The sequence below is a fragment of the Sceloporus undulatus genome, chromosome 4, assembly GCF_019175285.1.
Source record: "Sceloporus undulatus isolate JIND9_A2432 ecotype Alabama chromosome 4, SceUnd_v1.1, whole genome shotgun sequence".
Taxonomy (NCBI): domain Eukaryota; kingdom Metazoa; phylum Chordata; class Lepidosauria; order Squamata; family Phrynosomatidae; genus Sceloporus; species Sceloporus undulatus.
Window position 1 is genome coordinate 54,123,006 of NC_056525.1, and position 13,366 is coordinate 54,136,371.

Below are 13,366 nucleotides of genomic sequence, written 5' to 3' on the forward strand. Positions count from 1 at the left end.
TTATTCTTTAATATTACAGTCAGCTGCATTACCTTCAGGCTTTCATTGAGGTCATTGTTTAGGCACTGTAAGTGTACATGCATTGTAAGTTTTTTGCCCCCGAGAATTTTCTTTCTCCATCCCTTTCCATAAGTTAAGTGAAATTTGGAATTTAGAAGGGTGAAGCATTTGTATGCTGGAAACACCCACTCAGCATATCCTAGCACAGTAGATGCATTTAAAAGAATGGAAGCTGTGCATTAGCTATATGCAGTTGGTATTTTACGCATGACAAGTACGTGTCTACATCAAATCTGAACTTTCCTTGCACTGAGGAATCTAGAAATGTATATAAAATGGAGGCTACTACAAGTATTATTGCTTTTTGTACTTCTAGGATCAAAATGAGTTAGCAATATTAGCTCTACTGAAGCTTTCAGGATGGATTATATAAACACATGAGGAAGGAGAGCATGTTAGTTCCACCCTCTTCATTTGTAACTCTTTCTGTGAAGAGGAAAACTTCCATTTTCATCACAGACTTTCAACATAACAATTTAAAAAAATTGTTTTTTAAAAAAATCTCATGAATAAAACACATCAAGTCTATTTTTTTCATATGAGAAAGTGATAGGGATGGAAAAAATATTCAAAAATAATGTTTAAAAAAGATCAAAAACATGTTAAGAAGCTCTGATGAAAATAAATCTTGGATTGATGAGTATCTTCTCAGTCTGGGGCTTACTTATTCTGTGCACAATTCATATTTGGTTGTTGCAGATAAAATAACTTTTTCTGCATAGGCAAATAGTATTTTTTTTTGGAAAAAGTATTTCAACACAGAAATATCAATTCCTGAACAGAAAACGGCAGTTTTCTGTGTAGAAAATATTATAACTGAGAATTCATTTTGCCGTGTTAAACTTACACATGGTGGATTTGCACAGAAATAACATTTACCATTCAGAAAACTGCAATTTTGTACAGGAATTAATAGTTATGCATTGAAATATTTTCCATACAGGAAATGCTATTTCCTGTGCAGAAAATGCTGTTCAGCACAAAAACAACCACATGGGGCAGGGAACGTCTAACAAAGGATTGCATGTACAGCGCTGTGTAAATTTACAGCGCTTCATAAATAAAGGTTAATAATAATAATAACGCAAATTTTGCACACAAATTGTAAATAGCCTATGAACACTGCATGGTTTCTGAGTCTTTATTACAGTGGGAAGGAAATTGCTGAAATTACTTGTTGTTACTTTGAGAAGAAACAATAGTGAAGAATTAAATTATTAGAAGTTACAACAAAGAACGGGTTCAACAGCCTTTTCTTCATGCATTTAGTTAGCCATATCCGAATGCTCCACAGACATCTATTAACAGAATTGATTAGAATAGAATTTTATTTCACTGGTGTTTTTTTCCTGATGTAGAAGTGAAAGTAGAGGATAGTGAACACACTATTGATAATGCTGCAGCAGATTTATTTTTTGTTCCAGGCCAGCTTTATTACAACAATCTGGACTAGTATGCTAGTCCAACTCACCTTTTCTTGTGTATCTTAGAAGGTTGGGACATTGGTTGCCAGGTATATTATAACGAAATTTAAGCTCAAAATGAGCTGAGACTAGCATAGTGCAACAAAAAGGGGTTTTTTCCCAGATACAGTCAAGGGAAGGAATGTAGAAGACAGTGGGGTTGCTATTAGCAAGTATGGTAAAATGCTTACAGATCACAATAAAATGTGGAACTATTCCTTACTTGTTTTGCTTCAGTTTTCCACAAAAAAGGGGGTGGGGGGAGGGAAGAACTGCATGCTTCCACGCAGCAGCAGAGACTTGGCAAGGGATCTGGCTTGCAAACAAGACTGATAGGGAGTTAGCCAGAAGTCACCTAGCTAATCTGAATCAAATTTGCAGGGGGTCAGGTGGGGTGTATCTGAAAGCACTCAAGGAACAGCTGATGTTGTTCTGAACTACATGCCATCTTTCTTTTTTTAGAAATCTCAGAGAATAGGTGAGGGCCAGAGGACTGGGGAAGGGCAAAAATTATCCCTCTCTTAAAAAAAAGCAAAGAGGAGGAGGAGGAGGAGGAGGAGGAGGAGGAGGAGGAGAGAGATGATGATGATGATGATGATGTGTTGATGATGATGATGATCTGTGGAAACTATAGACCTGACCTCAATACCAGAAAAATATTAAAACAGATTATACAGGAGTCTGCTTGATGATGATGTAGTGAACGGAGGAGCCAACATGGTTCAAAAACAAGTCTGTCAAGCTAATCTTTTCTTGTTTGAGCAGATAAACAGTTTTTGGATGGTTGGATGTTGTGAATGTCATTTATCAGGATTTTCAGCAAAAACTACTACATTGATAGGTCCCACAAATATTTTGATTGGCCAAACTAATTAAATGAGGAGTAGAGGGGAGTACTGTGAGATGTCTATACTATAATTGGTTGGAAAACGCATGCTTAAAGAGTTTAGTGAAAATGGTTGCACTTCACAATGGAAGGAGGTCTCCAGAACCTCAGGGTTCTGTCCTAGGGCCAATATTCTCAACATTTTTCTCAGTTACTTACCATGACAGAGTGGGAGAAATCCATATCAAGTTTGCAGATGGCACAAAACTTTAGAGGCGTGGCAAAACATGGAATAAAGACCCTGAATTTAAAAGGGCCTAAACTAGAAAATCTGCAGAAATTCATAAAATAAACTCAAAAAAATCAAACAAAAATTCTCTCGTTTAGGCCACACACACACACATACACACACACACACACATTCACAAATTCAAGTATAGAATGGGGGATACATGTCTCAGCAGTACTACATGTGGAAAGACCTTGGATTTATGGTTGATTATAAGCTAAACATGAGCCAACTGTGTGATGTTTCCAGAAAAGAGGATGAAAGTGGGGGAGAAGTAATACATCCTTTATATTCTACACTGGGAGATCTCATCTGGGAGTACTGGGTTCAATTCTGGGTAGGGTTGCCATAACCCAGCTGCAACCGGGGATTTCCCGATTTTGGGGAGCCCGGGCCCCTCCCATCCACGTGCCGCAAAAACCGGGACCCCCCCCCCCCCGGTTGCTGCAGCCGGGTGCTGTGGCCTGCAGGGCCTCGCTGCCCCTCCTCTCCTCCTCGGGGAGGCGGGAGGAAGAGGAGGGCAGCGAGGCCTGCCTGGGGCGGAGGAGGCAAGCTGGAGGCGGTGCCTCCCCGCGCACCTGCCACCACCCTCCTCCTCCACCCCTTCGCCCCGCTGTGTGCTTGCCTCGTGGAGGAGGTGAAGGCGGATGGAGCCAGCACTCCTGCATGCGGGCCTGGGGGAGGAGGAGGAGAGGGGGCAGGGAGGCGGGGGAAGGTGGCGTGGCCGGAGGCAGGGAGTTGCGTCCACCTTCGCCTCCCCACGTGGCCGTGCCATCTTCCCCCGCCTCCTCCACCCTCTCTCCTCCTCCTCCCCACGCGCACTGGCTTCGTCCACCTTCGCCTCTCCGCGCGGCTGCGCCACTCATCTCCTCCTCCTCTGCCCCCTCTTCCCCAGGCTGTGCAGCCACGTGGAGGAGACAAAGGTGGAGGCGGTTCGCCTCCTGTGCGCGGCCACGCGCCACCCTCCCCTCACGTGCGACCTCACCACCCTCCTCCTCTGCCTCGTCCGCCCCAGCCCCCAGGCGAATGGAGGAGGGGGAGAAGGAGGAGGTGGAGGTGGAGGTGGAGGTGAAGGTGGAGGAGGAGGGGGAGGAAAAGGAGGAGGGGAAGGAGGTGGTGAGTGAGTGGCCAGAGGCCTCAAGGTGGGTTTTTTTGGGGGGTGGTGCTTTTAATGCTAACAAGTCTCCGTTGTTTTGACAATGATTGTGCGATAATGATGATGACGATGATGATGATGAAGATATGAGTCAGCTTGAGAGGCATGCAAGCACTGTTTCTGAAGCCGAGAGAGTGTCACCTTCCAAAGTGCCTTTTCTATGTGTTTTTGGTTCTGAGGCAAGGCCAATGTAAATTGCTGTGATTTTTACAAACTTATGCACAGTGAAGAAAAACCAAAGTCCCTTTACACACACTTCTGAGAATTACACTTGGTGCAAGAACGGTGAAACCACCTTGACATGTTCAATATGCATAGCCATGTTAAACCATGCTAAGTGTTAAACCCAAGGGGTTTGGTTATGGAATAAGCCTCTGATGCAAGAGACCATGTTCAGTAAAGCCATGCGAAATGCCCAAATGTGCTGTTGTGTGTGTTTTGGAATGGAGGTCGGGGGTGTTTTGCCAGAAAGGGAAGTACATTTCTGCCATCTGTCTAGAAATAATGCCCAAATGTCCTCCATTTTGATCATGCCTAAGAAACAGGCATTTATATTAACATTTTTTTAAAAAACCATCAATTTTTTCGCGTGTCCTCCATTTTTAAAATTGTGTCCTACATTTGAAAAATTTGTCCTACATTTGTCCCAGTTTGGAGGCCCAGCACCCTAGTTCTGGGGGTCTCATTTTAAGAAGAATATAGACAAGTTGGAGCAGGTTCTGAGAAGGGCAACAGTGATGATAAGAGTTATGGACAACAAAACATATAATGAATGGTTAAAGAAGCTGGGCATGATTAGCTTGTTGAAAAGAAAACTAAAAGGAGGAACATGACTGCTCTCTTTGAACACCTCAAGGGATGTCACAGGAAGGAAAGGAACAGGTGTGTTCTCTGTTGCCCCAAAGGGTAAGAAAGTGTGTAATGATTTGAAATTACAAGAGAGTAGATTTTAATTGAACATTAGAAGGAATTTCTTGACAGTAAGAAGATCCAGCAATGAAACTACTTGCCTAGAGAGGTGGTGGGGTCTTTTTCTGGGTGTATTCAAAAGAGGCTGGATAACAGAAGGACAATGGAGGCCTAGTGGGGAGGCTTTAGCTGCAGATCCAGCATTGCGAAGCAGGTTGGACTTAGTGGCCCATGAAGCCTCTTCCAATAATGAACAATGTGGGACACTTCCATGAATCTGCCATTGGAGTAAAAATAGTTGAAAGGTAAACTTAATACAGAGCCTAAAGCCAAATGATAAAGTTAAAATATACTCAGAACTTGTCAGTTTTCTGGACTTCAGCTCCTATAGCTTCCCAGACAGAATAGCCATTGGCTGTGTTTTGTAATTTTTCTTAACTTATTTATTTTATAAAAAGAGAACTCAAGAACAACCTTCTTGATGAACCTTCCTGTATATTATGCTCATAGCCTGAGAATCAGCAATAGACTTTCATAGATGGTGGTGACTGAAGAAGGCACTGTTTCTGTAGTGACACCTGCATTGTTAAACATTCTCCCTTCAGATCATTCATTTAGTGTGTAAACACCTCTATTTTAGGCTTTAACTTCAAAGTCTAGACAGGATTACTGTTTGAGTATTTTATTCTGCCATTATTCCTGCCTATCTAGTTTACTAGATTCTTACATGTCCCATTTTCCTTTAGGATTTAGTGTATGTTTGATTAAATTTGATTAGTTTTAAAAAAAACCACATTTGTGATAATGCATTTATTTTGATTCTGTAAGCTGCCTTAGTAAGTGAAATGATATGATATAAACATTTAAATTAAAAATAAAATATCAGATTACAGTTATAATGTAGCTTGATTACATTTCTAATTCATGGCCAAAGTTGGCAATTTTTCAAGAAATCTGTGTGTGTCTGTAAAACAATATTATATTGTATCATCTCAGAAATATTTTCTCATTCCCATGTTTCAGAGTACATTCATGCCTTAGACACCTATTTCTTTTGTTGTTGTTTTTGTTTTTGTTGTTGTTGTTGTTGTTGTTGTTGTTTTAAATTCTATTCCAAAGCAAAAAAATGTGTTAGATCTCTGAGGATGTGCATAATTCAGTATGGCACCAAGATAATGGATTTGGCATTGGACATACTTATTATTGTTATTATTAGTGGTAGCATTTTCCATTTCAAGGCTTACGTATGTCATTTGCTGTCTCATGTGTCCTTGTGATATCCTGGCAAGAAATCAATTTGGTGATCAGTGCTGAACAGTTTCTTCAATATCACTAGATAATATTTATGTGTCTTCTACCCTTTTGGAGTTATGCAGAAACCACCTGCGGGTCAAAAACAAAAGGACTAGGTGTGATAAAGTTGTGCAAAAAATATAAAATGCTATTTTCTCTTTCTGTGTGTTGCTGTGAGTCTCCAGGAAATACCCTGTACAATTGCAAGATGCATTTATATTATTATAGTATTCAAATGAATTCAGAGCTGTATTATCATCCACCCATCTATTTGCTTCTAGAGCAATCTATGCTCTTCAATTAACAACAGAATTTGGAAAAAAGTTACTTTTTATACCGTAACTCCTAGAACCCTCCAGCCAGCATGGCCATTTGAAGTTATTGTCTAAAAGTAACTTATTCAAGCGAGTGAACTGTTCTTTGTCCAAGCACGTGCATACACACATACACAAAGAGAGATTGGTCTTGAATGCAAAAGACAAGATGATGATGATTTGTACATATTTAAGAGATGAAATAAATGTTTGCAAAATGGCTCCTTCACAGGTCCTTGTGTTCCACCTCATTCCGGTCATCATTGCCCAGCTTATTCCTATCCTGCACAATGGTGAATATATTGATTTAGAAAGTGCACAATTCAGTGCTTAACTTGACATTGGTAACACAAATTTAAAGACACTGTTAGAAAGAAAAGTGGACCTCTTGATCCTATGTAAGAGGTATATTTATAAACCTTGTCAGAAATGGTCAACAAATGACCCATTTTCTTTATGGTTACAAACTTATCTTCCCCCCCCCCCCCCGGCCATCATTCTGTGCCACAAACAATCACTCCCTACCACGAACAAAAATGTTCGAACTGCTTGTGCAGGTGGTTGAAATGTTACTTTCCCCAACTGCAAAGCCAGCTTTATATTTAAAAGCTGTAAGCTCTTGGTTACTGTGAAAAGTGTTTGCATGCATTTGTACCACTCTTATAATAATTAGTCCCAGTCTCCCATAGGAGCTTTACATTATTGGGGGGGAAATTGTTTAATAATGCTCTCAAGCTTTTCCCATGTCTATAAAAGCTGTACAGATGAACAGCATTTGGGAATTCAGATTTCCAAATGGCTTGAATAGTTGTTTTTTTAAAATGTGTGTGCAGCACTCTTGCTAACAATGCTACAAAACATTCATTTTCAAAAGCTCTAGTTGTGCCACCTAGTGCTGTGATCTTGATAGATATCACAAGCTGAGCGGGGTCAGGCTGGGTTAATATTTGCATTGCATCTCTCTAGTCCCTAGGTTAGTTATAGCATAGATACAACTGGACAGTATTGGCTATTGGACACATACTTTTATTTTGATAATTAAAACTATTGTATAGCTGTCAGCAATGTGTAGTAAACCCGGGGGTACTGGATCTATGTCAATCAGTATAGTCTGATGTACTCTTTTTATAGCCATTTAGCTCTTTTTAATGAATACAGTTGCATCTATTTTATTTTTATTTTCATTCTATGCTGTACTACCAAGCTAGAGATTGAAGGCAATACAAAAAGGAATAATAGGCAATATGTAAAGTCAAATCACAGAATATGAGAGTGCAAAATAAAATAAAATGCACAAACTCTAATTTTGGCAATGAAATCCTTGCACAGCATGTTCTAGAAATGTGGAAAATCAAAATTCTGGTGCCTAAAATAATGCCTTGGTGTTAGATGAAGGCAAGGGTGTTGCTTCACATGGTCACAACTCTAAATGCAAAGTTATGTGATTGGACTGTCAACATAAATCTGAATTCAATGTTTGTTTTCATGAATATTTTTTCCATTTGCTTCACTTTGTGTTATAGTACATAGAAATATAAATACTGATAAGTGCCTGTAAGTCCCTACACTCACACCTGTTCCCTAAAGAAACAGGTTGTTACCAGCATTGGTGCCTTAAAATCCTAAATGTGGATGACTTCTTCTGATGACCCTATGCAGAAGGTCTGATGGGATACCTGACGTAGAGTTCTCCATCACTGCAAGATGGACAGGTCACGTAGGCTATTGAAATATAGATCAAAGAGGCCCAGATAGGAGTTGCCAACAGAAAAGAGTCATTTACACCTTTGAGGTAGATTTATGGCCAGGATGCTTTGCCAGGCCAGAACCATTCTCACATTGAAAACTTTGGTGCATTACAGACCGCCCCTTTGGGGCGGCCTGTAGGCGCACCTTTCCCCGCCGGATCAGCACCTCAGTGACCAGAGCGGCAGCTGCTGAAGCCCCAATCTGCCGCTTTCCGGGCTGCAGGGAAGCGGCAAAAGGCCCTTTCCCCACAGCCTGAAAAGGGGTGTCCCTGGGGCTTCAAGTCCCAAGGACACCCCACTGCGGCGGGGAGAAGGAGAAAGGGGCTGTTTGGCCCCTTTCTCCTTTGGTCTGCTGGGTGCAGCTGTCTGAAGGCTGTGCCCAGTGGACCAAACCAGGAAGGAGCTCCGAAATGGAGCTCCTTCTGAGGTCGCGGAAAGGGCGCCCTAGGCGCCCTGCCACGACCCCAATACGTCACAACTGCGCCACCTCGTTTGGAGGCGGCGTGGTCATCACGTATCGATGGCGGCGGCCATGTGGAACGGCCACCACCATTTTGTGCGCGCAGAAGCACCGCCCCGTCTTAACCCTAGTACGCGCTCTGCGCGTAATTTTTAGCCCATCTGTAACGGGCCTTCTATAGATCAAGCAATCTTTAATATGTAGATTGGCTTTGCTTTGAAATGTGGAAACAACTCTTCGCCTGAGGCAAGATTTTGCCTATTTAAGGTCCCTCAAATCTTTTGTCTATGTTCTGTCTTAGAATCCAGGCAGACTTCATGTCAGTCTGAGTTCTGATACAGTTCCAATCCACTCCCCCTCCCTTCCTTCCCCTCCGTGTTGCTGAGTCTTCATCAATCTGGACCTGGAGCACTGCCAATACAGGTGAATATTCCCATTAGAAAGCCTCATGTTATCTATCCAGCGCTAACTTACTATATTCCTGAGTTCTTGGATGATTGTGTGAGTGTATGATTGTTTTATGTGTGAATGAATAATAAACAGTATTCAGTTTTCATAAAACTTGTCTCTGTTGACCTATTACCTTGGCTACCTTCGTATACATAGGATAGAGACCGCTCCTCTGTTTGAGCTAATGATAAATTCCCCAGACCAAGGTCTCCTTATTACAAGGTATACACACATGCCTTTGAAGTTACTGTACTCTACTGCTTGGGGGACAGTTACATCAGAATTGCATTAATTCTGCTATTTCATCACTCGAAGGGAACATAATAAACTAGAGGAGAGAGATGCATTCTTCCTTACCTGCTATCCTGCATGTTAGCAGCTTGGTATATGTATAGTCCATATTCAAGGGGCTGCATGTGGTTCTCAGGCTGTAGGCTGCCAATGTGTGATCTAATACTTTATCCATAAACATATTTTTCATATTCAGCTAATAGTTCATACTGGGGATTCAGGCCATTGTTCTACATCATCTTGATGTACACCTCCTCTCCCTTCTTCCCTACATATAACTAACCAGTTAACTGCCATAGCCGTTCAGGGAATGTTCTGGGATTGGTTACAGGCCTTTCTACCAGCAGGGATGCTTTTTTTTTCAGAAGAACAATATTCAGTTGACTGATCTGAAAGAGCTGATAAGACAGCAATCAATTGGCAGAATTATTCTGCTGGCTAATATCTGCCAGTATAAGAGATAAAGGAGAGGAACAAAGAAGGGGAGGAATGAAGGAAGTGTCACATTTCATCTGATCTAGATCTGGTTCTGCCCAGGGATATAGCTACAATGCCAGCAAAAAGTTAGGTCAGGGTGAAGGAAGAAATACAGTACTTATTCTCAACATTCCAGGTTTGAGAAGAGTTTGGATTCAGGACAGCATCAACTGGCCTAGTGTAGAGTAAAATGATCCTTGGCCATCTTAGCTAGCTAAGATTATGTTCTGAGATTTCATGCAGCCTAAAATCATACTTAAGAGCAAGGAATTTAGGCTAGATGCTAGTAGAGCTATCATTCCTGCACAATAGGGCACTTTCCCCCGATCTGCTTGAACAAGAAAATATCAATTTGAATCAAGTTAGATAACCTTTAATAAAATAAGCAAAAATTCTGATGAGCTGCCTTCTTTGTGCTGTAATCATTTTTTTAATGTAGTCACTTTTCCCCTTGAAAAATATCCAGTTATAAAGGAAAACATGAAAGTATCTTGATGAGCTGAGGGGAAAACATTAAACACAAAGATTTGCATGATACAAAAACAATTTAAATAATTGTTTTGTTCCCTCCTCTCTCTCTCTCTCTCTCTCAAAAAAAAAAAAAAAAAAAAAAAAAAGCACACATACATCTGAAGTGAATTTGGAGTTTTGCTTCAACTTTGGAACTACTTCTGGGTTCCTTCATCTGGAGATGTTATCTTTATAGATCATATAACTAGTTGCAATGATAGCCAAATGGCTTTCATACATAGAGCCAAAGAGCTATTAAAGACCAGGAGCCTAGTGTTCCATTATACTGGTCTAACTCCTATTGCAGCAGTGGTTTCACTTCCTCGGCCCCTGTGGTATCCAAAACACCTTTCCATTACTAATACTACTACTACTACTACTAATAATAATAATAATAATATTTATTTGTGTACCGCCCTCTGGCAAACCAATCCGGGCAGTTAACAACAGTAAAATATAAAATAAGACAATTAAAAACACTTTCTCCCTCCCCCCTGAAGACAGTATTAAACAGTATAACATATTAAAACACAATATCAATGCATCAAAACAACAATTAAAAACTAAAAACCCTGATATCCCTCTGTTGATCCTCAACCATCACTAAGATGGGGCCACGGGAGGAATGAGGGAATCAGGGAACCTGGGCCAGGATGGTTAATCTGGAAAGGCCTGCCGGAAGAGATCCGTCTTGACCGCTTTTTTAAAGCTGTCTAATGATGTTATCTGATGGATCTCATCTGGCAGGTCGTTCCAGAGTTTGGGGGCGACAGCAGAGAACGCCCTCTGGGAGGTCGCCGCAAGCCTAGATTTTAAAGGCTGTAGTAAGTTCCTCCCAGAGGACCGGAGAGCACGGGGAGGATTGTACGGGAGGAGGCGGTCCCTAAGATAGCTTCTTCTATCTCTTCTATCTCTTTCCCAGAAAATATTGTGCATGCAGATTTGTTCATTCATTCATTTGATTTATTTGTTGCCTTTCTCCTTATACAGGACCAAGACAACAGCCCACAGCATTTAAAATGCAAGAAACAATGAAAACATTAATAATAATAATAATAACAACAACAACAACAACATTACAATTGAAAAAGACTAAAATAATAGAAAAACACTGATCAAATATTTTAAAATAATTATCCTTCTTGTGTCCTGATTGTCAAACTTCCTTCACCCAATGAAGTTTCTAGCATGAAGGTGGGCTGGGAGCTGCTGGCTGTTAAGGTGGGTTGTGACTTGTGACTACATAGGATTAATGAATACCAAGCAGTTATGGTCTGTAACTTTAGATTATGAATCTGTAACTGCAATACAGAATGCTAGTCATTACTTTTGTGCAAAAACGTTATATTGTGCAAAGAAAAAATGCAATTATGTCCAAAAATATTATTTATAAGACTGATGGGTTTTGCACACAAAACACATACAATTTTCACTCAGACTCCTCAGAATGAGGGGGGAAACCCATTACAGTAAGAAGGAAATAAATGAAGTTGCATACCGACCTACTGTGTCATTTCTCAGTACGAAAGGCCATAGTAAAGAATGTACAGGCTTGCAGCTCCATGAATATTTTAAGCATCTGTAACTCCCATCAGCTCTTGCCAAGAAATGTTGGAATTCTGAGTTCTGGGTTCATGGCAGATGAATAAGAAGAAAATGGGGTAAGGCTGTATGGGAAGTATCCCAGCATTAAAGCTGAATTGCTTTATAATTTTTCTTCACATGTTCTGTCACTTTCCATAGTGTGGATGAAAAGAATGCTTTCACTTTTAGACTTGACATCACATTGAGTATGAAAGCTAATACAATCACTGTGTCCTAAGCCTTTTGAATTAAGCAGGTTAAAGTCAGCAACCATCCAGGGATGATCTCCAACTCAGTTCTTATCAGGCTAAGTGGAATGTAAAAGAGATAACTGTTTAGAGTAACTTTCATTTGTCACATCATCTGGCTACTCATTAGAAAAAGTGAAATTCTAATGAAATTCTTCCATTAGTAGCTAGCTATGCTACAGTGAGGGCCATTTGAATGAGGATTGCCACTGCCTATTTTCTGCCAACATTGGTAGGATTGCAGAGGTTGCCCTCTGCCCCCTTCACTTCAAGAGCCATGTCAGGCGAGTGGAATGCCAGCCACACAAGGAGAATTGCTGTCTGTGTTAGAGGAACAGTGGTTGCCACTTTTGCCAGCCAGTACAATGTTTGTGCAGCTAGTGAGGGATAGCCAAGATAAAATTGCTGTTATAGGGGTGGAAACTATCACCTTCCTCCTGCATGAAAATGGCTTCAAATATTATACAATATTTGAAGGCATGTTCACAGTGAGGAGAAAATTAAATAAATTATTCATTCTCTCTTGCAGGAATGGATCGTTTAAAGAACACATCCCTAGCCTTTCTCACAAGGAGGCACTTTTCACTTTGTAATGATGTGTGGGAAGCCACAATGTCCCATTACAGGGACTAGTGCTTCTGTTCTTTGCTTATTCTGTTACACTGTATTTTACAAGGAACCAGGAAAAACTGAGTGAGTCCCACCCTTTTAAAAATACTTTCCAGCTCATTATGGCGAGATTCCTTAACATTCTCTTCTGCACCCCTACCTGGAGCTTCCAGTTCATGTTCATTAACAACACTAATGAACTGCTTGTTCTGCAGTCTCTATTGCTCTCTCGTTTGACGCCTAGGTTTCCCTGTACCTTTAAAAATACCATGAGAAAGAATAGGTGACAGAAAATTAAGGGAACCTTAAATCAGAGTCTTGATAAAAATGAGACATTTCCCCAGCTTTCTGAATCCAGAGTGGCACAGGGATGGGGGAATACAGAGGAAATATTTCCTAATTAACTGGTCTTGCTCCTGTTAGAGAATGCAACATTCATTTGGTATGAGTGATAAGCTACAGTCCTAGGCTGGCCACTTACACACAGCCAAAAAGGATAAATGCCTATCCAAAAAGGAGAACAGAGATCTGAGTAATGTGCTCACTGATATGTACAGATGAACATTTGAAAATGATTTTATATGCAGCTACTATAAGGAACAAAGAGAAGTGAGTCAATTTATAGAGGATTCCTCTAGAACAGGGGGTCACAGCCTTTTTGACTCTTAGAGCCCTTAGA